General features: G+C 37.6%; 1 protein-coding gene and 1 long non-coding RNA gene across 6 annotated transcripts in view; one reads left to right on the top strand and one right to left on the bottom strand.

Annotated features, from left to right (window-relative positions):
- Rsrc1 (arginine and serine rich coiled-coil 1) overlaps positions 1–27,707 on the top strand; it is a 306,538-nt gene that overhangs the window by 188,743 nt on the left and 90,088 nt on the right. The gene's annotated exons all lie outside the window — the stretch shown is intronic.
- The window catches only part of LOC121143140, a 16,244-nt gene continuing 315 nt past the window's right edge, over positions 11,779–27,707 (bottom strand). The window contains exons 2-3 of the long non-coding RNA XR_005880240.1: positions 19,901–20,029; positions 11,779–11,885 (exon numbers count right to left, since the gene is read on the bottom strand). This is a non-coding gene — a long non-coding RNA (uncharacterized LOC121143140). The remainder of the gene's footprint in view (positions 11,886–19,900; positions 20,030–27,707) is intronic.

Raw genomic sequence — 27,707 nt, 5'->3', positions numbered from 1 at the left:
ATGGGTTCAACTCTGGAAACAAAAGAAAAAGAATGGGAGCCTCAAACCTGCAACATTGGGAAAGATTGGAAAGGTCAATTACAATGCAGCCTCCTCTGCCTGTTCATTGTAAACTGAATCATTTCCCTGCCAAATGTATATATTGATGTTCTAAAACCTGAAGAAATGGGATGTAGAGATGGAGATTTTAGGAGATAATTAGGTTTACATAAGGTTATGATGGTAAGTTCTTTGTGGCAGGATTAGATTAGTTTTCTTTCCCCCATCATCCACTGCACATTGAGAAGGCCTCCACCCACTAGCCATGAAGATGACCCTAATGAAAACCGACCACACTGATAACTTTGACTGTAGACGTCTAGAGTCCAGAAGTGAAAAGAAAAATTTTCTAGTGTCTCTGTCATTCCTTGTATTTTTTGACCACACCCTGAGCTGACGGAGACAGCTCAGTGATAAATCTCTTACTGTTTTTCATAAGTCAACATCTCCCTTCTAGACTAAGACATTTTCAGATGACCTCTGAAAGAAAATAGCACCTAAATAGGCTCTAGAGAAAATATTTTTAAATAATTTCTGAATACTGCAAGCAATTAAAAGCAATTCAGTAATATTTAATTGTAATAACTCTTTGGTTAGAGAAGTCTCCCTCTTTCTTTTGGAGCTTATCTATGGCATTGGGTTCTGGACCACTCCCAGCATTTGTCCTGGAATACTGATGAAGCAGTTTGAAACACTGTAGAAGGACCACTGTAATCAAGTCAATGATTTACTATGATATAGTAATAGCCTACCAGGCTGGAAGTGTATCTTAGTAACTGAAACAATTCCTTAGCATAAATGGGCCTTAGCTTTAATTTCCAACGTGGGTTTGGGCTAGGTGTCAAATAATAGTGGTATAAGTAGGTCCTTTATCTTATCAGAAAAAATTTGAGACACCTAGAATACAAAAGGATGAGATGTATACAGGTAAATATTTTTAATGTTTCTATTTTACACTCCAAAAAATTCACTATGTGAATACTTTAATATCTTTGTTACTCACTATTAAGCAGAAGAGAAATACTATACACTTCAGTCACTAACATGTGCTTATATATCAGTATATATTAATTTAATAAAACATTCCTGATCCAGACACAATGTCATAAAACTAGTGTGTGTCTAAAGATAAAATTTAATTGGAGGGGAAAGCGGCTTCCTCTCTTGTATCACTTTTTAAAGTGTCTTTTGGTCTCAGATTGATGCATACAATGCATTGTGAAATTAGCCTTCTCAAGATAGTTGACTATATATATGTATATAGATAGATAGATAGATAGAGATATAGAGACTATATAGATCACTGAAGATCCCTAAGACATAAACATGCGTGTGCTCACACTCAGGGAAAATAGCCACAGTGATAACAAAAACAATGCCACAATGCCTAAGGTATAATCTCTGACTAAGAGAGTCTTAGGCAGTCTAAGAAACTCAGTTTAATGTAGTGACTATTCGAAAATAAAATGGAGACATCATCAGTGAATGATAATGAAATTAAAGAGAAGTATTTTACTGGCAAAGTATTCTAGTCCATTTTTCTCAGACTGACTGCTGTGGAAGATTCCTTCTCATTTAAATGGATATGTTTCATTACCTAGAAATATAAGTTTTCTTATTGGGATTCTGTATTGTTTCATTAAAAAATAAGAGATGAATTCTTTTACCTTTAAAAACTGATTCTTCAGCAAGATGAGACATTTTAAGCAATATAAACATTAATGCATTTGTAAAACTGTAGTCATTCCTATACTAGCAGTAATACCAGTGTGGACTAATTTACAATTTCCAAAATGTCATGTCATGGTTCTCACATACTTTCATGAAATAAGCCATTCAGATATTAATATCCTATTTTGAAAACAAGGATATGAGAGCTAAAGGGGTAAAGGGACTTTAATAAGATTGTTATATTATCATTTCAAAACAATATGATCCAACACAGTCAATAATAGTTATATTTTGACAATTTAACAGACATCATAGGACTCAAATTTAATCTTCAGTGTTTTTTCTTACGTTTTAAAGTTTACTGTCAAGGTAAAAGGATAGATAGATAGATAGATAGATAGATAGATAGATAGATAGATAGATAGATAGATAGATACTTGAGTTAAATGATGGTACAAATGAATCATAAGAATAGTGGCTATAGAAAAAAAAAAAACACGATTGTCCTAACTGAGAAACTCAAAATAACAAATACGGAAGTTGGTACTCGTTTACCATGGTGTTACGGTTTCTGTTGTCCCCTTTCCTCTCCAGTATACACTTCTCTACTGATCAGAACAAATGATTATTTTCCTAGAGTTGTAACCTATAGAAGAGCAGAGTGAGTCTTCTAATAAACACTACTATTTTGTAATATATATTTTTAAATTGGTTTTTATTTTATATGTATATGTGTACACTTGCCTGTGTGAATTTATACCATGTTTATGCATGTCTGCAGAGGCCAGAAGAGGACATCAGATCACCTGAAACTGCAGTTACAGACAGGTGTGAGCTGCCCAGAGTGGGTGCTTGGAATCAAACTCTGGTCTTATGGAAGAACAGCAAGTTTCTTAACTGCTGAGCCATCTTCCAGCCTCAAATATTTACCTCTCTTAACAGTCAGCCTTCACAGAAATATATTGGTCATAACATATTGAGGTCTGGATGAGCTATAAAACTCAGATTAAAATTTCAATTAAATATTGTCAATTTTTTACTTTCAAGACATTTTGGAATATATGTTTGTATATAAGATACATGAAAATACACATACAGATACAGGAGTGAATGTACTAACTCATGTAGTGTATAAAGGCTTTGCTTTTGGTAAGTGATAGATGATAAACAATTCGTGAAGCCCTGGACAAAGAATAGTGTAAATGTTGTTTCAGGTCATTTAGGTTCATTCTGGAAAGTTGAAGATTATGTATAATTAAAATGCAATTCAGAAATCATCTTTTTCCCATCTACATGTATGTTAAAAGTCATAAAAAGTCCCATTCTTCCCAACAAAAGTATCACCACATTTGTCTGAAGTGTTTTGCAGGTAATTACCGCTCTCGTTGAGATGTGTTATCCCAGACATTTCTTTGTTTCCTGCTGGAAAATTAAATATCTTGATTTCATTTAATGTATACACTCAAATTTCTCAGCACATTTGAGTAGCTATCGTGTGCCTTAAATCAAAGGAACAGTTAAGGGATATCAATTTCAATACCTAGAGTCAAAAAGACTTTCTGTTTAAATCCTTTCCATTGGGTGACCATTAGGCAAGTTTTGGACAGATCAAATTAAGTGCCTTGAGGCCCATGCTAAATGGAAAATATCAAAAGACCTTCTGGGGGAAATTATGAATTCAAAGCTATAAAAATAAGTCTAGTAAAATGAAGTCTGACCAAGGCCAAACGAGGCATATTCTGGACAATAAGCCTGAGTAGTTTTAACCCTGCCACACCCTGGACTGAATATAGTAGGAAACACTGATGAAGTTGGCATGTGGGGCAGCCTTGTCCATGTTGTATAATAACTTATGCAACAATATTTCTTTAAATTGATTTGAAATGAACAATGGTAATTGCACTTGGCTTCATTTTATTCTATACTAGTTAGGAATATACCTTTCCTTTTATGTGTTCTATTTCTAGATTCTATTCTGAGGGTTGTTGGAGGTCTCTGGGGCCCCCTGGGTGGAGATCAGAGAAGGTAGAGTCTGGAGACTTTTGTAAACACTTTAGGCTAACCTCTACCTTATCTAGGCCAACACCTATTTGTGTCCTTAGTCCTTTTAATCCCTTGTCCTGTAGTATCAGACAAGTAGTTCTCAGAGCAGTGCCCGTGGTCCCAAGCCCAATGAGGGTTGTTACTGTGATAATGGTTAGGGGCTTTTTTCTTGATGATGGTTTAGCTTTAATAATACTTCATCATCTGTCCTATAAAGGGCATGGGGGAGAAGTGTGACCAGAGTACACCTATCTCCCCTAGCTACAAGTAATGGTCCACATATTGCAGAGGGTGAGCCCAGCCTGTTCTCATAGCCAGAAGACTCCTTCCACCTCTGACCTTAACCACCGAGTGGAGTTACGTACCTGGAAACAGTTATGCCACACTGATGCCCCACCCTACCCTCATTTGGATGTAATCAGCTAAGCATGTAAAATTCCCTGCAAGGAGAGGGAAAGTGAGCCCAGCAGACTCTTTCTCAACAGTATCTCCCCATGGACAGGTCAGTGAGGGGGAATCCATCTAATTCCCTACCATTGGAATCACCTGGAAGGATGGTGATCAGGGCTGTAGACACAGCCAGCAAGAGCAAGTCAACTCGGCTCTCATGCTATTAAGAGCCATAAAGGATAGAGTGACCATTTGAAGTAGTGAGTTTTTCATGAGTGAGGAGGGGGCATCCGAACCTGAGTCCTCACCCATGGCAGGTGGTGAGGGAGGGGGTGGGGGAGACACAGCAAGGGGGCAGGGCCATAGCATGCCCCTTGTTACTTCCTTTGCTGATTAGAACAAGACCACCAGGATGGACATGAAAAGGGTCCCCACCTTCTTTCTTAACATTAATATGACTCCTGATCAGCCCCAGATTAGTAGAGCCTGAATCCCCATATATACCCGCTTCCCAATTACTTAGCTCCCTGTGCACAACATTAGGGTGGTAATGGGGTTGCCATCCAGCCTTATGTATGCTTGAAGAAGGGAAGGGATCAACTCAGTCACATATTGACTATCTGTGAATAAGTTGAAGGCCTGCGGGTAGTGCTGTAGTGCTATATGTATGGTGAAAAGCTCTTTGAACTGTGTGGATTCCTTAACAGGCATAAATCCCATTGAGATTGGCTCCTCCTGATCTTTGCGGAAGCATACAAAGGCCGCTCCCTGTCCACTCACATCAGGGCTATGGCCATCCGGCTGTTGTTCCAAAGGAGCCAGTCTATATCCTCCAGCCTGAGGGGGTGATGATGGTCATGGGGTCTATGCCATAATGTCTGTAGGCAGTCTGCCTCCCAAGGACAATTTAATGGCCAGCTGATCAGCCATGGAATAGACCCTCAGGGCTCCCCCTGTAGAGGGATGGAGCCATTGTAGAGGTTTTCCTTTTTGCATTAAGACTGTAGTAAACAGGGAAGACCCCCATAACACCTAGGCCTGAATCTACTTTATGATTAGGAAGTGCTCTGGTTGGTCCTAATTCCAGAGTTTGGGATGGGCACCCCTGCTGGAGTAGCAAGTACAGGAGGGTCAGATCCTTCTTTGGGATACCCAAGCCAGGGGAGTAACCAGTTAATCTCTCCCATTATCTTTTAGCACTGGTTGATCATTAACCCAGTAGGAATGTGCAATTGTGGTTTAAGAGGCTGGACACTGCCAGCGTCATATAGTTCTCCAGGATCTTAAAAAGGGGCATACTCTGCACTTTGGGGTTAGCGCCACCATAAACCCTTTGGCATGTAAGTTGTTGATGACCTGGTTTAGCAACCTCTCTAACCCTTTAGGGCCCTCATGTCCCAAATTAAATCATCCATGTACATGTATAGAAGGGCTGTGTCGCCCTGCTTGATAGGTGCCAGGATCTCCATTAAAATATTTTTGGCAGAAGGCAGGGCTGTTAGCCATTCCTTGGGGAAGTATCAACTATTCATACCTCTCATTGGACTGAGCATAGTTAAGAGAAGGGGCAGAGAAGGCAAACTCCTTGCAATCCTCCAGGTGGAGAGCAATTGAGAAGAAGCAATTCTTAATAACACATAATGAGAAGTAGGAAGGGATGGCAGGAATCCATGGGAGCCCCCTCAGGGGGTCCCTGCCAACTCCATTCTCTCACTAAACTTTCAGAGATCTTGAAGCAGTTTCCATGTAGCTGATGCCTTTTTGATCGAACTTGTGGAAGAGTGTTTGTGTCCCAGAACTTGTCTAGAGTTTATAGCCACTGCTCCACCCACAGGATCCCACCCGGTTTCCATCGGATACGGGGAACATGGAGAGGCAGTAGCCTCTAGGATTGGGGGTAAGTCTTAATGGGCTGCTTGGGCTCCTTTCGGTAATTGAGTAAGTTAAAGAAATCCTTGGAAGAGATCTCCTCAAGGTCATCTGCGAGCCTATTATGCCTTTCCTCTTCTACTATGTCCTCATAGAAGGCTCGGTGGTCTGTGGTGAGGACCACATCCATCTGTCCTAGCACATCCTATCCCTGTAGGTTGTGAAGCACCCCTTTGACCACAAAGGGTCTGAAGCGCCTTTGCTCCCTATCTGGGCTAACCCAGGCTTTTAGGGTGCCCGCCTCCTGTGAGTGGGTGCTTCCGCTAAATCATAGGACTGTGGATCCCCCACCAAGTTCCCAGTAAGCGGTTACCTCTACCTTCCAGAGGACAGTTCTGGCCGCCCTCGAGTCCAAGAGCCGGTGGAATCGCTTACCCTCTATAAACATGGTCACCATGGGCTGAAGCCCTTCGATTATTGGTGAGCGTCCATAAGGCAGAAGTTCTACCCTGGCCATCTGCCTTTTCCTTTTGTTTTAACAAGGCGGGGGAGCGCCCCTGTTCTAGTTTAAAGGCTTCCCTTCAAAATCAAATTTAGAGCAGCATCTAGGGCAAGGTGTGGGCAGCCCCTTTTGTTTGTCCCCTGGAAGGTTTCTGGTTTGTGGACAATCCCTCTTGAAGTGTCCCGATTGGCCACACTGAAACAGGCACAGTCAGGGGTAGACTTATTGGTCAGTACCATTAGGGCCTGGGAGAAGGCCAGTGTTTTATTCATCAACCAATAAGAGAGGCGTATTTACAGAATAACGTCTCCCATCAGGAGTCAATGTTTAAGCCATTTCTAATTTTTTTTTCATACCTGCTATTATTTGAACCCAACCTCGCCCCCATTTTTGAGGCTGGATTCTACTTCCTAACTGTGGATACCCTGGATCCTCTAGTCTCTTGAGTGCTAAGATTAAAAATATGAAGCATCACACCTGGATTAATCATCTAACATTAGTACTTGATTAATCTAGTTTTAAATGTATGTAGATGGTTACATGTTGTCAGTCCTAGCTCTTATTTAGGAAAATAATTTAATATACAAGGATGCTCAGTTCTCCTATAAGCAAAGTTGTAGCAGTTTCTTCTTTAATGTAACACCATGACTCAAACAAAGAGCATTTGCCCTTTGTTTTTCCCAAGATTTCTTTCAAGTGCACACTGCCAGGGCATTGTCATTTATACATTTCTCTGTTATTCTCATTGGTTGCATCTAGATTTGCCTTTAAGCTCTATATATTTTATTGACATTTTCTTCAAAGAATCAAGCTAGAACCAGATGATAAAATGAGTTGTACTTTCCAGCAGATGCGTTTACAGTATTTGGCTGTTTGTAGGTGGTTTTTCTGGGCTGTAACAGAATAAAGCCTAAAGCATCCTATTAACTGTACTGTTTATATGGGTGCTAATACACTTTGAATAAAACCCTCAATTACTAAGCATTTTTGAGGCCTGACAAGACAGTCCCATGACATTAATGGTATCTTTATAACCTTTTTAACTTCTTGTCTCTCTGACAGAACTCTACAATAACAGCAATGGGTTTGCCCTTGGCAAGCAAAAACTCATTTTGAGAGGATAATAGGTATTTACTATTTAGATAGCTGGCAATAAAATTTCTCTGAATGAGATTTTCCTGAGAAACTATAAACTGATTGAATTACTTCCTTTAATGGACTGGAGGAGTGTGTAATAATAGTTTGTTGAAGCTTTACTTCCAGTGTTTTGCTTCCTTTTTTTTTTTAGAAGACATAGAAACAGTCTGGTCTGAGTGAATCATGGGCATTGGTAGAAGTTATTCTGCGTTAGGTAGCTTCTTTTTCTTCTCTAAATTGAAACAATTTAAAAGCACTAATTCTTTAAGGATGGACAGGATATAAGCAATGTGTTTTCTCATACCAACCTTTATTTTTAACCAGAAGTAAAATTTAGCAGTTTATGCCACATAAGATCTGTTTTTATGAAATATGCCACAGGAGAGATTAGCATGGAAAACCACCTTGTTTTTTAGCTGATGTCTTTGTTGGCCCCTTTAAAGTAAATGAAAATCAATAAGCAATTGTCTCCTTTGCCTAAACACTAGAAGAGAAGTTAAGTTTTGCTAGTAATATTAATATAGTGTATGTTTCTGATTTGTGTTCAGTTTACAGGAGATATTTTTAAATGACTATTAAACTTGGACTTTATAAAATTCTGTATATCCATGATATAAGTATAAGAAAGAAATTTCACATTAGTTTTGTGGAAAGGAAATACTTAAAATGTATTTTGTTACTATAAAACCTGATTAAGGAGCTTCTCTGAATTCTACTTAATGTGAACTCTGTCAATAAATGTCAACTAGGAAATGTAGTTTATGATTCTTGATTTAAAGTGTGAAAACATACATAAAATATATTTGGTAATTCTTACTGTAAACATTTTTCTTTAAAGACAAATCCATTATGGTCCTTGGGGGTGACAGCTTGCAGAATATTTTTCAAGGCCATGAATTTTGCACAGAAGTACATCAAATTCAGTATTTTTATTGGCAATCAGAATTTCATATTTGTTGCTATAATAAAATTGTGATTGAAATGGGACCTTGAGTGTCCTGTCCTTATGTGAAGTACTTTGAATTTGAATATCACACAAATCCTAACTTAGAGCACGTTCATTTTCTCTTAAGCCCTTGGCACTGACACATCCATTGCTGGCATTGTTTTTCATTCTAGCAAATCTGTGCTGTTGGCACCACTAAGTACAAGGGACAGGAGTTGTGATAGTAAAGAAGTGAAGGGAGAAGTGATAGTATTTGTCTTCTTCTCTGAATGAACTATTCTAGAGCTCTGCTACAAACTATAAAATTCTTCATAATTTAGCTGTTACTGAGTGTTTTGATGTCATGCTTTTTTGTCCCTTCTTAGGATTTTAAATAAATAAACATGAGTGAAATATCAAATAATGGCTTGTCGAGTACATTTTCTGACATTTGTTTACAACTTACTTGGAATAAATTTAAGTGGAAAGTTGGGATTAGAGTGGAACCCTCCTCTGTAATATACAATTCTATCTTAAACAGATAGTCCTAAAGTTACCATTAATACAAATTTACTGGCAGCAGCAAGGATATGGTGAATATATACTCGTACTGTAGTTGTTTATTCTTCATGCTACAGGTTCACTGTGTTTACCACTATGTCCATTTGTTTTCAAATTAGATACTAAGTATTTTTTCAATGCCCAGTTGGCACAAATTTTATGTTAACTATTACAATGGTTTTCATGAAAAAAAAAGTCATTAGAGAAAAATAACACTGTGGTTATTTTTATCCTTTAAATGGTTAAACTTTAATAGAACAAAAAAGATGTTCATATTTTCCACATAAAATATATTGCCATGAAATTATGCTATTTTGCATATAAAAACCAATTAGTACATATTCCTGTCAATTTTGTGGGAATAATGGATCTTTAGGTTTTTGTTATTAGAAAGTTTGAGTTACTATTTGTTTATTGGTGGCTCCATTTTCTAGTGTGAATTTATTCACCTAAACAGTGCTTTGTCACTCAGCAAAATGCATACATATATAAAATAGCATTAAATATCATGTTGCAAGGATGAACTTTATCTACATAATCGTTTTCCATTAATCTGCATGATCCCCAACCTTACTACCATCATTGGCACTTACCTATATTAAGTCTGTTAATTTTATGAACATGCTAAACATTTTGCACATAAAATTCTTTATAAATAATGCAAGACTTGACGACTAACAGTGCAATTTCATAACACTGTTTCAAGGTGTAGAATATTTTTTGATATGTGGTTTCTTTATTAAACAGTTCTTATGTTGAATTTTTCTTTCTTTTAAGGAGATTTTCCATTTTAACATGAGGAACTGGTGTCCTGGGTAAGGCTTTTACATGGAAACAAAGTAACAGATTGAAGTGGTTTCAGGGCTTTAATCCCATGATAAATTAGCCAGCAGGCTAGCCTTTTCATAGATGTGCTAAACAACAGGTTGATGCCATTTGGGCATTAGCAGTGAGAACCACCTGAGGGAATAGGGAATGAATAAGAAAAAATGTAGCATGGGAAGGAGAAGGCATGGTTATTAGCTTTTGCAAGATCAGGCAACTAAAGTGATACCCAAAAGTGAGTCCTTGTATCTGATAGTCTAGGTTTTCCCTTGAATCTTCTTAAATTGAAACCTTGAGACTCTTGAGATGACTTAAGGATAACAGTGTACTTTATTAATGTAATTCCCAAATTTCAAAGTGTTAGTAAGTTTATATTTCATTTTCTGAATTTATTTTCTGATAGCATAATTTGAGGCTTTGAAATTTGCTTAAAGATTATTTCTAATGAAATAAAAGAAGATATTTTGTAATGCACACAGATTAGATATATTTAAGTCATATTATCTATTTAAAAGCAAACAGATGATTTATTACCATATGTTACTATATATATATCCATATATATACATATATATATAGATATATATGGCAGTAGATTTAACTAATATCACCAACAAAGAATGGTGATTGTTTTCATCATAATTAACAAGACTTAATATGGAAAATTATTCATTGAGCCTTTAATGAAGAAATATAATTTCATGGAAACTGAAAAGAATTTACCTCAAGGAAAGTATGTTTTAAATTTATTCATTTTCCATCTTAAAGTTCCTAAAGTAATTGGTACTTTGATATTGAAAAATATTAGAATAATACAACACTAAGGAAATTGTAACAAGTCCAAAATTATTTAAATAACCTGGTACCCTATGAAGCTCTTGGTCTAGGCTTTTAATTTTTCATTTAGAATGGAGGGATTTAAGGATCAATATGAAGATCTGTTGATAATATTATATTTAATTAGTGTAATCAAAAACCATGCTCAGAGCATGACACCTGCCAGGGAGTGCTTCAAAACGATGGTAAGCAGCATGCATTAGAATCGTCTAGTGCTTGTCCGTGAGCACTAATCTAGCGGAAGTCCCACATGGGGCGGCTAGTCAGCTATTTTATTGACTTTGATCTGGTTTGAGGGGCAGTTTATTTTCCCACAATGCCATTGATCAATGATTTCCTTTCAGCAGTGATGTAATTAAAGGGCTTTAGTCGGCTTCTGCTGTGTTGCCTTGAAATTTATTATTCTGGAGATTTAAAGAAGATCGATAGGGTGCAGTGGCCCGATGTTTAGACCCGACTAGGAGGACCCTACTGAGAGTAGAAGGCATGGAGAAAACAAGGCTTCGGGACACAAACAAGATGCTTACCTGGGACCTTGAGCTGACCTGTTTACAGCAGATCCTGTATAACCAGAGCTACTCTGTCCTCTTTGTTATTGGCATTTTTACAGTTTGTTTTAAAGGAATTGAAATCAAATATTCCTGTTGTCAACATAGGATTTAAAATTTAAATATACTTACTAGAAATGCAGATTCCAAATGCCTCCATTATGAAATTAGACTAAAATGTGGCTAATTTTAAGACTATGGATAAAACCTCACTAGGATCTTTTTTTCAATTCATTCATTTGCATTGTTCTTTCTCTAACTTAAGTGTATAGTTTTTGCACTTTTAAAAATACATATGCAACAACCAGTATTTCAAAACATCACATTTCACTAATAGTTTCAGAGGGTGTACGACTAGAAATTAAGAGTATTATTTAATAAATTAGCAAAATAAATTCAGAGGGTTAAAAAATAGTAACATATAGACTATATAGGCTTGCTACTAGTGAGTTTTAATGAAATAAAAATAAGTTGAAAATAAAGAAGTTGGATTTGCGTTTCTTAAGTGGTTTGCTGTATTGCTTCATTAATAAAGGTCCTGAAAACAAAAGCAAAAATATGGTTACAAACACTTGGAAATCCTGCGTATATCTCTTAAGGAGGCCAAGGGACCATTTGCATAGTTTAGAATGTAAAGAATCTTGCTTAATCAATCCTCTTCTACTTTTTGCTGGATACATCATCCAATCTTGCTCTAATTTACAGATTTTGTTGGAACTCATTTTGGAAAATGTGTTAGTGAAAAACGAAAAAGCCCTCTAACTGATTAGAGACGATAGTCTTGAATTGTAACCTTTCTTTGCTTTTCGTTAATGGTATGATGTTTACAAATTAGATAATCTCTCTGTGTCTTACTTTCCTTATCTGTAAAATGAAGGCATTGTTTTATGCAGGCCAGGATTGGTCCAGAAAAGATATGCAGTATATCCAGAACTTTCTCTGAACAGCAGCATTCCAGTTGACCTGTTTCCCCTTGCAAAGACTGGCTTTAGATGCTTAGATGCTGGTATTAAAAGTTATTTTCTTAACCTCATGATTGGTTTATTATTTAGCTGTCATTGTTAGGAAGTTCTAGGCATCAAAAGCGTATAGAAATAACAACTATACTACGGGTCGAAGAGGAAACAAGTAGTTTGTCACTTTTCTAAATATAGCCAACCTTAGTATATTAAGCCTTCTGATAAAGATGGCATGCTAGCTAGCCAAGAATAGAAGTGATAATGCACATGTGATCTGGTTATTTATCATCTCTAAAAGTGATAATTTATAAATCAGACATAAACATTTTGTAGGCATTTTAATTTATATCCAACAAACTTTAGAATGACTTTCTATAGCTTCTTTTAAGAACAATGATGATTAGAAAGCAAATGCTACAAGTAAGACACATGAAAAAGTGATGAGCTGGGGGATAGTAAAAGGCCTAGTCTCTGCTTGATGAATTTGCAAACCAGAAAGAAACATGTACACAAAAGACATGCAAAATGATGAAATATACGACACAAAAAATGTGGTCATGAATAAAAATATGTATAAAACTGAACTGAGAAACAGAAGAATGAAGGGCAATGGTGACTTTGTATGCATGTGTTGATTTATGCATGTATTTAATTTTTTCTTTTTTCTTTCATGGCTTTCATCATTTTCTAATATTATATTATATGACTTCTTAGTGGGTTACCATCAGGCTTTCCTAAAAACTAAGTCCCTTAAGGGCAATAACATATCACGATCTCAAAAGAATGACTAGGGAATAGGAGGTCATCATCTCATAAGAGTAATTACCCATCACAGATCATCAAAGATTATGGACTTCTGAGAGAAGTCTATAGAAGGCAACAGGAGACTGTGCCATACTAGGCAAAGCTTAAGCATGTAAGACCTCAAAGCCTGAATCCAAAGTGACACAGTTCCTCCAACAAGGCCATGCATACTCCAACAAAGCCACACCTCCTAATAGTAACAGTCCATATGGACCAAGCTTTCAAACACCTGAGTCTTTGTGGCCATACCTATTCAAACCACTGTAAACAAATGTAAGTGCCAGGTTTCCACACTAAAATGTAAGAGAGTATGTTACAGCTCTGGAGCTGCAAAGGTGTCCTGACTCATTGGGAAGCCAGGCTACATAGATCCTCAAGGAGGGGTAGAGCACAATAGGACAGCTCAGGAGGGGTAGAGCGGAAATAGGACATCTCTGGAGGGAAAGGTGTCCTCACTTGTTGGGAAGCCAGTCCACCTAGAGCCAAAATGGGACAGCTCTGGAGTGGTAGAGCCACAATAGCTCAGCTGAGCTCTGGAGAGAAAGGTGACTTGGCTGATCTGGAAACCAGGCTACCTGAAGCAGTGGGGGATGGTTTCCCAGCAGGATGTAGCTGTCTTGCTCCTCTTCTAGAAGCAGATGTTTACATTTTGAGCTCTGCTCTGTTCCCCTAAGGCAATGTCCTAGCTTCTTCCTCAGCCCTGCTACACAGTCTGCTAAAGGGCCAGCCCCTGCAGTCTCCTCCACCTGGGAGAAAAGTTGTTTCTTTTCTGCTAAGAGTAGCTCAGCCCCCCACAGGAAAGTCTCAGCGTGTTTCTTTCTTTTCTTTTCTTTTCCTTTTTTTTTGGGGGGGGGTTTGTTTTGGTTTTTTTTTTTTTGCTTTTTTTCGAGACAAGGTTTCTCTGTGTAGTTTTGGAGCCTGTCCTGGAACACACTCTGTAGGCGGGCTGACCTTGAACTCACAGAGATCCTCCTGCCTCTGCCTCCTGAGTACTGAGATTAAAGGCATGAGCCACCACCACCCCAGCAAGTTTCTTCTGTTCTGTGCTGGAGTGAGATGGTATCTCAGAGTTGTTTTGATTTGCATTTCCAGGATGGCTAAAGACATTGAGCACTTTCTCAAGTACCTGTCAGCCATTTTAGACTCCTATTTAGTTCTGCAGCCCACTTCTTAATTGGATCCTTTGGTGTTTTGGAGACTTGCTTCTTGAGTTCTTTGTAAATTTTGGAGATCAGCCCTCTGTCAGATGTGGGATTAGTGAATATTTTTTCCCATTCTGTGGGCTGCCTTTTTGTCTTGCTGACTGCTTTGCCTTACAGAAGCTTCTCAGTTTCAGGAGGTCCCATTTATTAATTGTTGATCTCACTGTCTGTGCTACTGGTGTTATGTTCAGGAAGCTGTCTCCTGTACCAATTTGTTCAAGGGTACCACCCACCTTCTCTTCTAAGAGGTTCAGTGTGGCTGGATTTATGTTGAGGTCTTTGATCCATTTGGACTTAAGTTTTGTGCATGGCGATAAACATGGAGAGATCCGCATTCTTCTACATGCCAGCCTCCAGTTATGCCAGCACCATTTGTTGAAGATGCTTTCTTTTTTCCATTGTATATTTTTAGCTTCTTTGCCAAAGATCAGATGTTCATAAGTGTGTGGGTTAATATCAGGGTTTTCAATTCGATTCCATTGGTCTACCTGTCTATTTTTGTGCCAAAACCAAGCTGTTTTCAGGACTATAGCTCTATAATAGAGCTTGAAGTCAGGGATGGTGATGCCTCCGGACGTTGCCTTGTTGAACAGGGTTGTTTTGGCTATCCTGGGTCTTTTGTTTTTCCATACAAAATTGATTATTGTTCTTTCAAGGTCTGTGAAGAATTGTGCTGGGATTTTAATGAGGATTGCATTGAATCTGTAGATTGCTTTTGGCAGGATTGCCATTTTTAATACATTGATCCTACCTATCCAAGAGCATGGGAGATCTTTCCATTTTCTGAGGGCTTCTTTAATTTCTTTCTTTAAAGATTCAAAGTTCTTGCGATACAGGTCTTTCACTTGTTTGGATAACATTACCCCAAGGTATTTTATGTTGTTTGTGGCAATTGTAAAGGGTGATATTTCTCTGATTTCTTTTTCAGCCCTTTTATCATCTGTATATAGTAGGGCTATAGATTTTCTTGAGTTGATCTTGTAGCCTGCCACTTTGCTGAAGGTGTTTATCAGCTGTAAGAGTTCCCTGGTTCTAAGTTTTATCTAAAAATATTTTATATGGAAGAGATTTTGATCATGCCCTTTACCTTCCTGGATACATCTCCCAGATCCTCCCTGAGAACTAATTTTAAAACCCTGTGCATTCATGTCAGTGAATTATTGTGTAGAGATTTTTTTTTATTTTTTGAAATAATAGTGCCCTATCATTATATAAATTATTCATGTACATATGTATATGTGCATCTATATGTATTAAGGAAAACAGCATTTTCTCCATCAAAACATGATCATTATAAATTGTTCTAGTAAGAAATTATTTTAAATCATTTTGACAATTGTAATAGTATCTTCTGAGTTATTTATTTTTTCAATATATTTTTATTTTAATTAGAGATATGCTTGCTTCACATGTCAATCCCAGCTCCCTCTCCCACCCCTCCTCCCTTGCCCCTCTACCAGCCCCCATAGCCCCCCACCCAATCCCCACACTATTCCCCGTGGAAGGTGAAGCCCACCATAGGGGGTCTCCAGAGTCTTTCACAGACACAGTGGACCTGACAAGGGGGGAGCTCTTGGACCCAAGACTGATGTCTGAGAGGCCAGCATGGGACTGATCCAGACCCCCTGAATGTGGTGTCAGTGAGGAGGCCTCAGCAATCTCTGGGGCCTTGGGTAGTAGATCAGTCTTTACCATGGCGTATGAATGAACTTTGGGAGCCCATTCCATATGGAGGGAACCTCTCTCAGCCTGGACACAAAGGCCCTGACCCAGATGATGAAGTGACAGACTATGAAGTCACCCAAGACTCTTTTGAGAAAGAGATTTATGTGGGAAGGAGGAATCCAGGAGAGTTGCTGCCTCTGCCAGGATGGTGAAGGACACCCCACAATGGAATGTGCAAATGGGCTTATATGGGGCTTCTTGGAGTTTTCCCAGGGAGTGGTTTTTCTGCTCAGGGATTGGTTAGTTTAGTGGGTCAAGGGCAGAGATGGCTCTGATTTCAGGGCAAACTGTGTTTCTTTCACTGGTCCTTTTAGCTTTTTGGCTCTAATTTTAGGGCCTGGGCATATTTCTTTCACTGACTCTGATTCTAGGGACAAAGTCTATTTCTTTGGTACTAGTTTCAATGTCAGGGTGTTTTTCTTTGGTTCTGGGCCCAGGAATAAAGTGTTCCTTTCACTGACACAGGTTTCAAATCCTGGCTGTGTTTCTTTCATTGTCTCTGGGTTCAGAGTCAAGGTGCTCAGGGATTGGTTGGTCTCCTGCTTTGGTTTCCTGCTCAGGGATTGGTTGGCTCTGTGTTTCTGTTGATCAGGGCCATAGTTGGCTCTGGTGTCAGTTGGTCATAGTTGGCTTCTTTGCTTGGCCCCTTTACCCTACCACTACCACACCTACCCATTCCCCCTTTTCTAGCTGGAGACTTATGCAATAACTTCTGATCATGCCTACTTAAGTGTCCTGCAGGTAGAATTGCTCTGAATTTATCTTTCTTTTTGAATCCTCACCTGGTTCTTCTTTCTGTCTTCTTTGATGACTTTTTTCATTTGTTCAAGGAACACTTAGGTAACTTCCTTACTGACAGTATGCATTCCATCATAGTGGCATGTAGATTCTGCTTTCTAAAATATATTTGAGTATTTCCAGTAGGTCAGTTATCTCTCCCTCTACCTTTTGGGTACAATTTGAGTATAAAGTGTCACCCAAAGGCTCATGTGTTGAAGGTTTGGTCCCTAACTGTCAACTCTGACTACTGAGAAGTGGATCTAATTATGGGAGCTGTGACTTCAATGGATTACTCCATTCATATATTCTTAATTCAGTGGCATTATACCTTACAGGTATGGGAGGTATGGTCTGGTTAGAGAAAGCAATTAACGGTGCCTTTGAAGGTTATTATTTTCTTCACACCCTTCTTGTTTTGCCTCCTAACTCCCATGAAGTAAAGTTTTCCTTCTCTACACACTCTTTCCTACCATAATACGTTGCCTCACCCAGACTCAGTGCAGCTGAACCAACTGAACAGAGACTGAAATCTTTCCTTCTTTTTAAGTCATCATATTAGATATTTTGTCATAGTAGCAAGTCTGGCCAACACAGAAAGTCATCATTTCTTAGTTTTTCATGTCACGTGTTTAGTCTTGCTTCTTAGAATGCATTCATCAACATAGCATCCAAAACACTCTTTTTAAAAATTGTATTTAATTACATATATGTGTCAGTATCTGTGGCTATGCTACATGTGTCCTGGTGCCCATGGAGACCAGAGGACAAAATCAGATCGCCTGAAGTTAGCATTTCAGGCAGTCATGAGCCACTTGACATGGATAATAGGAACTGAACTCAAGGTCTATGGAAGAACAGCAAGAAGTCTTAACCACTGAGCCAATTCTCCAGCTGCAAAATGCTCCTTTCAATTGCCTCCAAAATATTTTTCAGTGACTTCCGTCTGCATCTAGGATGAATTTAGAATTCATAGAAATATTTCGAGTACTTGATGATTTGTCCAGGTCTACTATACCAGCTGAGTCATGGAACACTCTATTAAAGGCACCAAGCCTGTGCATGGTGTCAGACGTGTATACACACAGTGCTCAGGATGCATAGGCAGGAAAACTGTGAGTAACAGGTGAGCTTGGGCTACTTAGGAAGTTCTAAATTAGTCTTAGCTACAGAAATGATACCCTGCCTCAGAGAACCAATATTGACAAAAGACAGCTGGGCAGTGGTGGCACATGCTTTTAATTCCAGCACTTGGGAGGCAGAGGCAGGTGGATCTACATGAGCTCGAGGCCAGCCTACAGAGGGCAGGCCCCAGAACTACACAGAGAAACCCTGTTTCAGGAAATCAAAAAATAAAATAAAATAAAAAGTGAAATAAGACAAGACAGTAACCAATGTGGTACTCTGTTTTAGTTCTTTGGTTTCTTCCTGAAATTCTTGCCTCCTCCCTTCTAACATGATTAATTTAGTTATCTTTATGATTACAGATAAAAAATTTATGTTAAAGTGAAAATTTCTTGACAGCACCAGATGATAGCATTTTCTCTGGAAAAATTAAGAACTTGTCTTCATAACATTCATAATAGTTTTTGAAGTTGATGACTTTATGATTATGTAACCTTTTCTTCCCAGTCTTTCATTGGGTCTGACTGTCCTGTTCTTCTTTAGTATGCTGTGTTCTTCATACCTAGCATATTTCCTAGTTATAGAAGGTGGTTAGGAAGTGTTTAACTATCATCTGTCTCTGTAAAAAAACAACTCTAGTAATTTCAGCTTTTTCTAGTGCTCGAGGTTTTTGTCTCATATTATGAGTATTAACTATAATTCCCATAAAGTATAAATAAATATACAATATCAGCAAATAATTATGAAGCATAAACATGGTTTGCACCATCTTGACCAAAAGATATTTCTTTGCCAGCTTATTGGAAGTCTTCACAATCTCATTTTTCCTATTATATTGATTTTATTCTTTTTTTTATAGTTCATGAAGTATGAATTGCTAAGGACAGTTGCTAAGCTTTGACTAATTTAAATGAAATGCAGTAATTCTTTTCTAGGTGTCCTTGGGTTACATTTGTACATAGCCATTGTGTTCATTTTGTGTAGCGTAGTTCATTGAATGAGCATCCTGTAATTTTTTCAGTCTTTCTCCTGTTAATGAACTTTTTATCTTCAGATAACGGCTAATATAAGTACAACTTCTCAGAACATTCCTGCAAATGTCTGTGTCATGATACATTTGTGCATGATCTTCTCTGGTTTGTCTATGGGAGAGTTAGTTGTCTTGCTGTGTTAATGGATTATGAATAATTCCAAATTTACTAGATAATGCTAAACTTTCTAAAAGAATTATATCAGTTAATTCTCATAGCTATAGTACATCAGTTCCCATTGCTCTAGCTCCTCACCAACTTTTCGTATTGTAAAAATTTCTAAAGTTTCTCAATTTAAATACTTTTACTTTTTATATGAATTTCTCAAATTACCAATGACATGCAAATTTTCATGTTCTTTAACCATTTGAACTTCTTATTTTATTTTCATCATATTTTTATTATTCAAAACAACTTTATAATTTAAAAATATTTTGATCTCCAGGCTGTGATGGCACACGCCTTTAATCCCAGCACTCGGGAGACAGAGGCAGGCGGATCTCTGTGAGTTTGAGGCCAGGCTGGACCAACAGCCTCCAAAACAATACGGAGAAACCCTGTCTCGTAAAACCAAAAAATATATATATATTGATCATATTCTTCCTTTCTTCTAAGTCCTTCCAGATCTTCTCCCCTCCCTATCCACCAAACTTTAAGTTCTTTCTGAGAAAACAATACTACAACATACACAAAAGAAAAAAAATAAAACCACACTCCAAAAAACACCAACCTATGATCAAATAAAGTCATACACCATGTGGGTCTGAGACACTCTCAAGCAGAGGGCAGAAAGGGGCCAAGACTGAAGTGTGAACAAACTGGGTTGTCCTTTCTGCCATGGCGGGTCCACTCTAGGTGGGGAGCAGGCCCAGGAAGATCCAAGGAGGGGGAATGTAGAGAGTTGGGACCCTAAGCAGAACCCACACTCACCTCAAGCAGAGGGCAGAGGGGGGACCAAGACTCTCACACTCTGTGCAATGCCTAACTGTGGTCTCTGTATTTGTTCCCATCTCCTGCAGTAGGAAGCTTTCCCAATGATGGCTGAACAAGATGCTGGTTCTATGAGAATAGCAGAATGTCATTATCAGTCATTTTATCACTACATACTTCTTTTGTTTTTTAAAACCAGTATTATTTGATTTTACTCTAGGTCCCTGGGTTATTGAGTGTCAGGGTCTAGGTCACCCAAGCACTGTTGTGTATGGGCTCCATCTCTTAGAGTGGGCCTTAAATCAAATCAGTTACAGATGGTTATTCCACACCACCCTTGCCCTAGCATATCTTGTGGGCAGTATACCATTGTAGTTAAAGGGTTTGTGGCTGGCTTGGTGTTTGCATTTGTCTTTTGAGAGCATGCAGAGTAAGTCCCTTTATCAAAAGGGTGAAATCTCTATGTCTCGACATCTCCGTGTTCAGTGAGTTGTATATGTGTTGTCCTCAGCAATGGGGCCTCCTCTCAGTTTGTAGACAGCAACCTGTAGTCATGCTCAATTAGCTGTAGTCCAGTCCCTGTACGGGAAACTTCTTTTGGTGACAAGAGATGACCAGTTGGGACTCTGTCTCCCTTTTTATTTAAGGGTTTCATTTAGATTGCCTTCATATATGTATATATTTTAGGAAGTTTCTACTATATTGGGTTTCCATACTACCTCTGAAATGTCTCTTTTAATTTTAGTTGTCTCTCCCTAATGTACTTAAGTGGTTAGCCCATTCTCTGTTGTGTTCTGTTTTTTCCTATTGATCTGAAGCTGTTCTTGATATTGCTATTTATTCTTAGATAAAAGGGTTCTTATTACAATCAATAAACATTTGTGGATGTGTGAATGTTATCCTCAGTGTGCCATCATCTTCTTCATTCACTGGTTTCAAGATACACTCCTGTTCTGGTTTGGTTTCTGTTGCTCTGATGAAACACTGACCAAAACCAGCTTGGAGGAGGAATGGATTGATTTTTCTTACAAGTTAATCCATCATCAAGGGAAACCAAGGTGAAACTCAAGCAGGAACTTGAAGGGTAAAAACCTACTGTTATTCTGCTAAATAAAACGACTCCTAATTACATATCTTGCTATACTTGTAGAGGAATGCATTGTTCAATACTCAACAGAGAAGCTTCTTGCAGTAGATGGCAGCTAACACAGAAACCCATAACTGGTCAGTGTGCAGAGAAAAGAGGCTTGAGTGCTCTGCTCTAAGTGGGATGTCCATGTAGCATGCCTCCCGTCAAAGCTCAGGGATCTATGCAGAAGAGGGGCATGGAGCATGTACGAATCAGAGATGCTAGATAACTTCAAGGAGGCAGTGTTTTCTAGATCCAACAGGTCATGTGTGCATATCAGCTCACAGTGACTGTGACAGTATGCACAAGACATACTCAAGCCAGGCAAAATTCTAGCACAGAGAAAGAGGCCACAAAGTTTCATCCTCTAGCAATTGATAACTCCTGAGAGAAGGAAAACCAGTTTTCTTCAATGGGGTGAGGTGAGGAAGGATTTGTGAGGGGTTGGGATGTAAAAATTATCAAAATATATTGTATAAAATGTAAAAATCTAAAAATATTTGTAAAACCAAACAATATTAATAATAAAGATAGTACATATTTCCTTCTTAGTGAAAAAGGAAGAGCTTTTTAAAACTAACATTCTGTTATATCAAATCAATTATTGCAGTTGGTTCATGGAAATATTCCTTAACAGCGTTATTTGATTTAGAATACATAAGTTTGTATCAACTATCCCAAAGTTGTATTTGTAATATTAGATTTTTATCAGCCATTTACTTTAAAACTTCATAGAATTTCTGTGTGGTATATATTGATTTGTCCTTTAGTGTGTAGTAATATATTTTAAGCACTCAGAATAGATGGTTGCATCGTTTATCCTAAATATCAATGAGTATATTTTATGCATACTTCTTATTTCCTTTCTGCAGGGTAAGTTCATCGTTGATAACCATTTTCACACATGCGCGCGCGCGCGCACACACACACACACAAACACTAAAACTTATTTTCTCCCTTTTGTAGACTTATTTCCTGACAATCAAGCCCTGTGCCTTATTTTTTAAATTTCTTTTATTTTTGAGATTCTAATATAGTTACATCATTTCATTTTTCCTTTCCTCCCTCCAAACCCTCTCATATACCTCTCCTTGCTCTCTATCAAATCCATGGCCACCTTTATCTTTAATAGCTATTGAATACATACACATATGTACTATGACCATTGAGCATAATCCTTTTCCTGCATCTATAGACACCATAACACCATTGCTACTCTGTTGATTTGAAAGCATTTTGTTCTTATCTGAGAGGTCTCTACTTTATATAGAAATTATTCTTTTCTGGTCTTTTAATCTCTCCTGTGAGTGTTGTGTAGAAAACAAAAGCTGTTTACCTCCATATGAAAAGATAGTCAGACTTTCCAAGGGAACAGTCTGGTGAGTAGAAAAATTCATTGCAATTTTGATAAAAATATTTTCATTGTGAAAAGACAGACAGATAGACATACGAGAGAGATAAGGTTATTTGAAGGAATGACTGACAAGAAAACTTAAATTTGTTGGGTACATGCTATGTCCCAGGTGCTGAATGTCTCATAGAGTGTAGCTTGTTTGATCCTCGAATGATATCTGTGAGGAGATTAATAGCCAGTTCTTCCTGTTCATATAGGTTTACTAATCATTATTTACTGTTTTTCTCCTTTAAATAACTTAAGCCACTGCATAGTGAATTAATAAAATGGTGGTGTGTGATTATTTTTAAAGAAAAACAGAAAAAAGCATAAGTAGGGGTAATAGTTCAAGATCAAAGGGAAAGTATGCACCTATCCAAGGATTCTGTTCTACTGAATTGTCTCTTATTCTGAACTTGCTGACAACCACAGCTGAAGCCAGCTCAGAAGATGGAAGGAGAGCCTTACCCTAGGATCTCATGCAGCTTCATACATGTGCTGTCTTACACAGCAAGCACAGGAAAGATCCAGATGCCTGTGCTTAGCAGCACCTTTAGTCACCACCATCATCACTACCACCTTTGCAAGTATGGAAGTTTTAACAACAAGATTCCAAGAAAATGTATGATTCATATATCTCTTAACATCTGCCAATTAAAAGCCAAAGATATGACTATAAAGGTCTACACTTTAAATTCTAGTCTATTAGGAAAATATGATACAAATAGATAACACCTTGATGGATTCACTTGGTCCAAATTAAAATTGATGTTTTAGAAAAAAAATCAGTGATTAATTTTCTCCCTGCCTGGTTCTTTTGATAAGCAGATGTCATTTTGGTTTTCTCTGTTTAGAATGGCTTGTACAAAGTTATGTGATGTAATTGATTTGAGGTGGTTATTTAAGGTTAATCTAAGAAATCAAATTTTTTAATGGATTGGTCTCTGGCATAGAGGACTGATGCTGAGCCTGGAGAAAAATAATATTATAAGATGTCCAGGACAAAGCTAAAACTGTCAGGATAGCTAAGGAACACTCATCGTGCCCTTAAGTGTAGACTGTGGCATGTCAGAATCCTTATGTAGATATTGCATCTGTCTCAACAAGAATAGATTCAAGTATAGTAAAGGTCATGGCAACAATAATACATTAATGAGAAATATAGTTTTTAGAAGGTTACTGTAATAGTGATAGTGAACTAGGAAAGTAGTAGTAAACATGGGGAAATGCAAAATTAAAATATTTTATGTGTGAGAGGCTGTACTGATAGAACTCAGAATTAATGATTATGGGGAAGTGAAGTGATACTAGAAATTAATAATTGGTACCTAGAGAGTTTTAGCTAATAAAATATTCTTAAACTATAAGATAGATATAAGATATAAAAATGATTCAGAGAAAAACAGAAGGAAAAGAAAGTAGTCTTCCAACACACTGGTATAAAAAGTACATAATAGATTTCTAGCTCCAGGTTTGAAATCTCCCTTGCTTGCTTTAAAAAGATCAACATGAACTACAAGTGGCAGAATTGATAGGTTTTTTTCTTAAAATAGAAAAATTCAAAATCTAGGCAAGTACAGATATGCCACCACTCCTTATGTTTTGCTGTGGTTGGTTATTGAATAGTTGTTGCATTCAGCCATCCTCACCTGAAAATAGAATTTTTTGTGATGGGACTATTCTGTGTTCATGTGTAGTTTGTAGAAGTTGCTTTTATCTGATATGTACACCATAAATCTGGAGTTGGTGCTATTTTTCAATAAACAACTTTAAAATTGTATCCAAAATAAATCATATTGAAGAACAACTTGCTAAGAATCACGAAAGAGGATGAGAATTTTCCAGGTACCAAGATTCCATGCACCTGCCATAGAAACTAAAATGATATAGCATCAGGACACATATATAAGGACTTCCTGCTTACCTAAAGTAGGGGAAATATGGATTTTTTAAATTGGTAATGTTTAAGGAATCAATTCTTATATGGAGTCTCTGAGGGCCTAAATGTAAAACTTAAGGCTTTAAAACTTCAAGAAAAAAATGTAGGAAAATAGATTTGTGATCTAGGAATAGGAACCCTTCTCCTCCCTGTGTGTGCGCACACTCTCAGGTGTACTCATACATGTGGAGGGCAAAGGTTTAACCTCCTCGTACTGTAAAGAAAAGCCTTCCTGCCAGCCTGGTTCCAGATCTGCATCAGTCCCAAATAAACACACAGGAGGCTATATTAATTATGAAGCTGTTGGCCTTGCTTGTTTCTTACTGGCTAGCTCTGACTTAAGTAATTACCCCATAATTGTTAATCTAAGTGCATCTCTTACCGGAGAAGTTTCCGGGCTTCCTACCCCATGGCGTTACATCTTGACTCTCTGTGTTTCTCCTTCACAGAGTCCTTCTGGACTCCTAGTCCCACCTATCTTGGTTTGCTATTGGCCAACAGTGCTTTATTGACAAATACACAGGACTTCCCCAACATCGTACATCTTTCCCTATTGTTCTCTACCTGTTTTGTTGAAGGGTCTCTTGCTGAACCTGGAGTGAATTGATCTAGACTGGTTGGCCAACACACACCTCCTGTCCCTGCTTCCCCTGCACCACCATGTCAGCTTTTTCACAGAGACTTTGGAGACTTGAGCTCAGATCCTTTATCCACAGTCATCTCCCCCATCCCCATATAAGACTTCTTAAATAAGGCAAAGTATTTAAAAACATCAGAACCCTATAAAAATAACCTCTAATAAGAGGCATGGAGAACACTCTGGGAGAACCTAGTTATAATGTGTATAACTGAAAAGGAAAACCATCAGGAAGATAAAAAGCAGCCCTTCTAGTCTCACATTTAAAAAGAAAAACCAAAATAATCATAGAAGCGTAAGCATAGAGACAATTGTGAAGGAGAGTAGTTAGTTAGTGGCCAGCACCTCTGGGAACTGGACTCTCACATTCATGCACATAGTCACACACACACACACACACACACACACACACACACACAAACACTGTAGACCAGCTAAAAATCCAATAAGGTTAGAGATGCACAAGAATACGGGAAATATTCATTGTCTTATTCACCTACTGTGAAACAACTGTTTAAAGAGGGGAGTAGGAAAGGAGGGAATCTGAACCTGATTTATGCTTTTGTATGGACTTTTATATATGACTTTTATGTGGACATGTAAGCTATAAAGACACGTCAGTTGATTCTGATAAATTCAGCTTATCTTGAGATTTACATAAGTTGAACGTAAAATGAACACACCATTGGCATTGATCCGCATTGATTGACTATGTCCTATACAAACTCAGTAGGGTACTTGTGACTTTAACATGCTTCTTGCTTTGTGGGAAATAGACTGTTCCTAAAATGTCGTGCCTTATCAGGAACTAAGATTACAGAAATACTAAGTTATGATGCCACAGCCAGTGAAAAGGTAAGGGGCTAGGTTGAGATGTATACATCCTAGGTGAAAGTATCTGGCAAATTGTAGTAGGTGAGTTAATAGAAATGCATACTGTATTGCTAATTGGGACAATCCTTCATTGAGAAGATTTCTGTCTCCTCTAAATTAATGTGTTACTTTAACACAGTTCTTCAGAATCAACATGAATGTTTTTATGTATTTATAGATGTGGTTTTATCTGTGTTTGTGTATAAGGAGACCTAACAAAAATAATATTAAAGATTATCTACAAGACTATTTCTTTTGAGTATACCACCAAAAATGTAAATCATAAGAATGAGATTGACTTGTCTCAGCCAAGCATTAAAATACATGTGTTACTGGTTCCAAAATCGCCAGTGTGATCAGGTATACATAGTATTTCAGAAGGAACCAAATTACATATGAAACTTAAGCATACAATAAAGGATTGTGATCTCTTACTATTTTTCTTACTCATACGTTTATATCACATAAATTCATTTTTCCTGTGTCTGCTTTTCTATTAGAATCTTATTCCTAATTTATTACATAATTTTAATTAGCATAATTTTTCAGCTACATAATATTTGTCCAGAAAGGATACCATTAGTCACTTGCCTACTGCTGAATATTTATATTATTTTTCTATTAAAATAATATTCACTGAATATCTTCATGCATATTTTTCATTTTAAACTTATTTTTAATATTTGAAATTATGATATCAGAGTATGAACTATTTTTGGTACTTGAGATATACTTCTGTATTTCTCTCTGTAAACATCGATAGGGAAAAGCATTTGACATCAGCTCTCATTTGGAACATTATATTTCAAGTCTCCTCCCTCCCCACCAGAATGATAACATTGTTTATTTTGCTTTCCTCTCGGAGAGGATTCCACTTTCAGGATTGCATATAGATAAGCCTAATAAGCCTTTAGCAATCTTTAGCCTACTGATTCCTTGGAAATACTCCCATATATATAATTTGTAAGTGATAATACAAACCATAAAAAATTTAGTAGAAAAATAAACCAATTTCATCCTCCTCCTTAATCAAAGAAACAGTGAGTTTTCTGGGGCCAGCCAGCCTGGCTTTGCACTCTAACCATATCTAATAATTCTAAGACTTAAGCAGTTTTTAAACTTTTCTGTGCCTCAGTTTCCTTAGTTACAAAACAAGAAAGCATTGAGACAGCTTAAAGGTCATTATTAAAGTAGATTGTGAATTGGTATAAAACATTTATTCTATCCTTTTAGTCTGCTGACTTCCTGTATGGAAAAGACTAGAAATCAAAAGCCTGCATGTCATAGAATTCTTTACTTCTAACATTGTAGGTATGAGGTAGGTCTTGCCAATTTGATACACTCACATGAAAATTTTTAACATAATTTTGAATGTAGAAAGTAGAGGTTATCTATTTGCTGTTTCAGCTGTTGCTACTGATGGCACAGCTGTGGAGTCCTGGGGTATTCCAATATCTAGTCACTAGTATTATACAGATTGAAGATAGGTGCCCTGATGTCTTCTTGATTATTAATTGTAGGCAAAATATCATTGAAACATTCAGTTCAAAAGACAGCCTCCTGATTTCTTACCATCCTGCCTATGGTTGAGGGATCATACACAGTAGCAAACTAGTTCACCAATACTGATTGTCATTCTTGTAGGCCCATCTCAGAGTCCATGCTTTCAGGCCTTCTGCCAACTCTTTAAACATCCAATAACTTTGTGATCCATTTTTCTTCTAAATATTTAGCATTTTTCATGCTTCATGCTGCAATACTTGTGGTAGGTAATGGCAGTGGGAACAGCAGCTGCAGCAGTGGTAGCTGCAGTGCTTACTGTTAATGTAACTTTTT

The sequence above is a fragment of the Mesocricetus auratus genome, unplaced genomic scaffold (assembly GCF_017639785.1).
Source record: "Mesocricetus auratus isolate SY011 unplaced genomic scaffold, BCM_Maur_2.0 Super-Scaffold_100011, whole genome shotgun sequence".
Taxonomy (NCBI): domain Eukaryota; kingdom Metazoa; phylum Chordata; class Mammalia; order Rodentia; family Cricetidae; genus Mesocricetus; species Mesocricetus auratus.
Note: the sequence above shows the minus strand (reverse complement) of the source record. Positions and strands in the feature narration are given on the sequence as shown.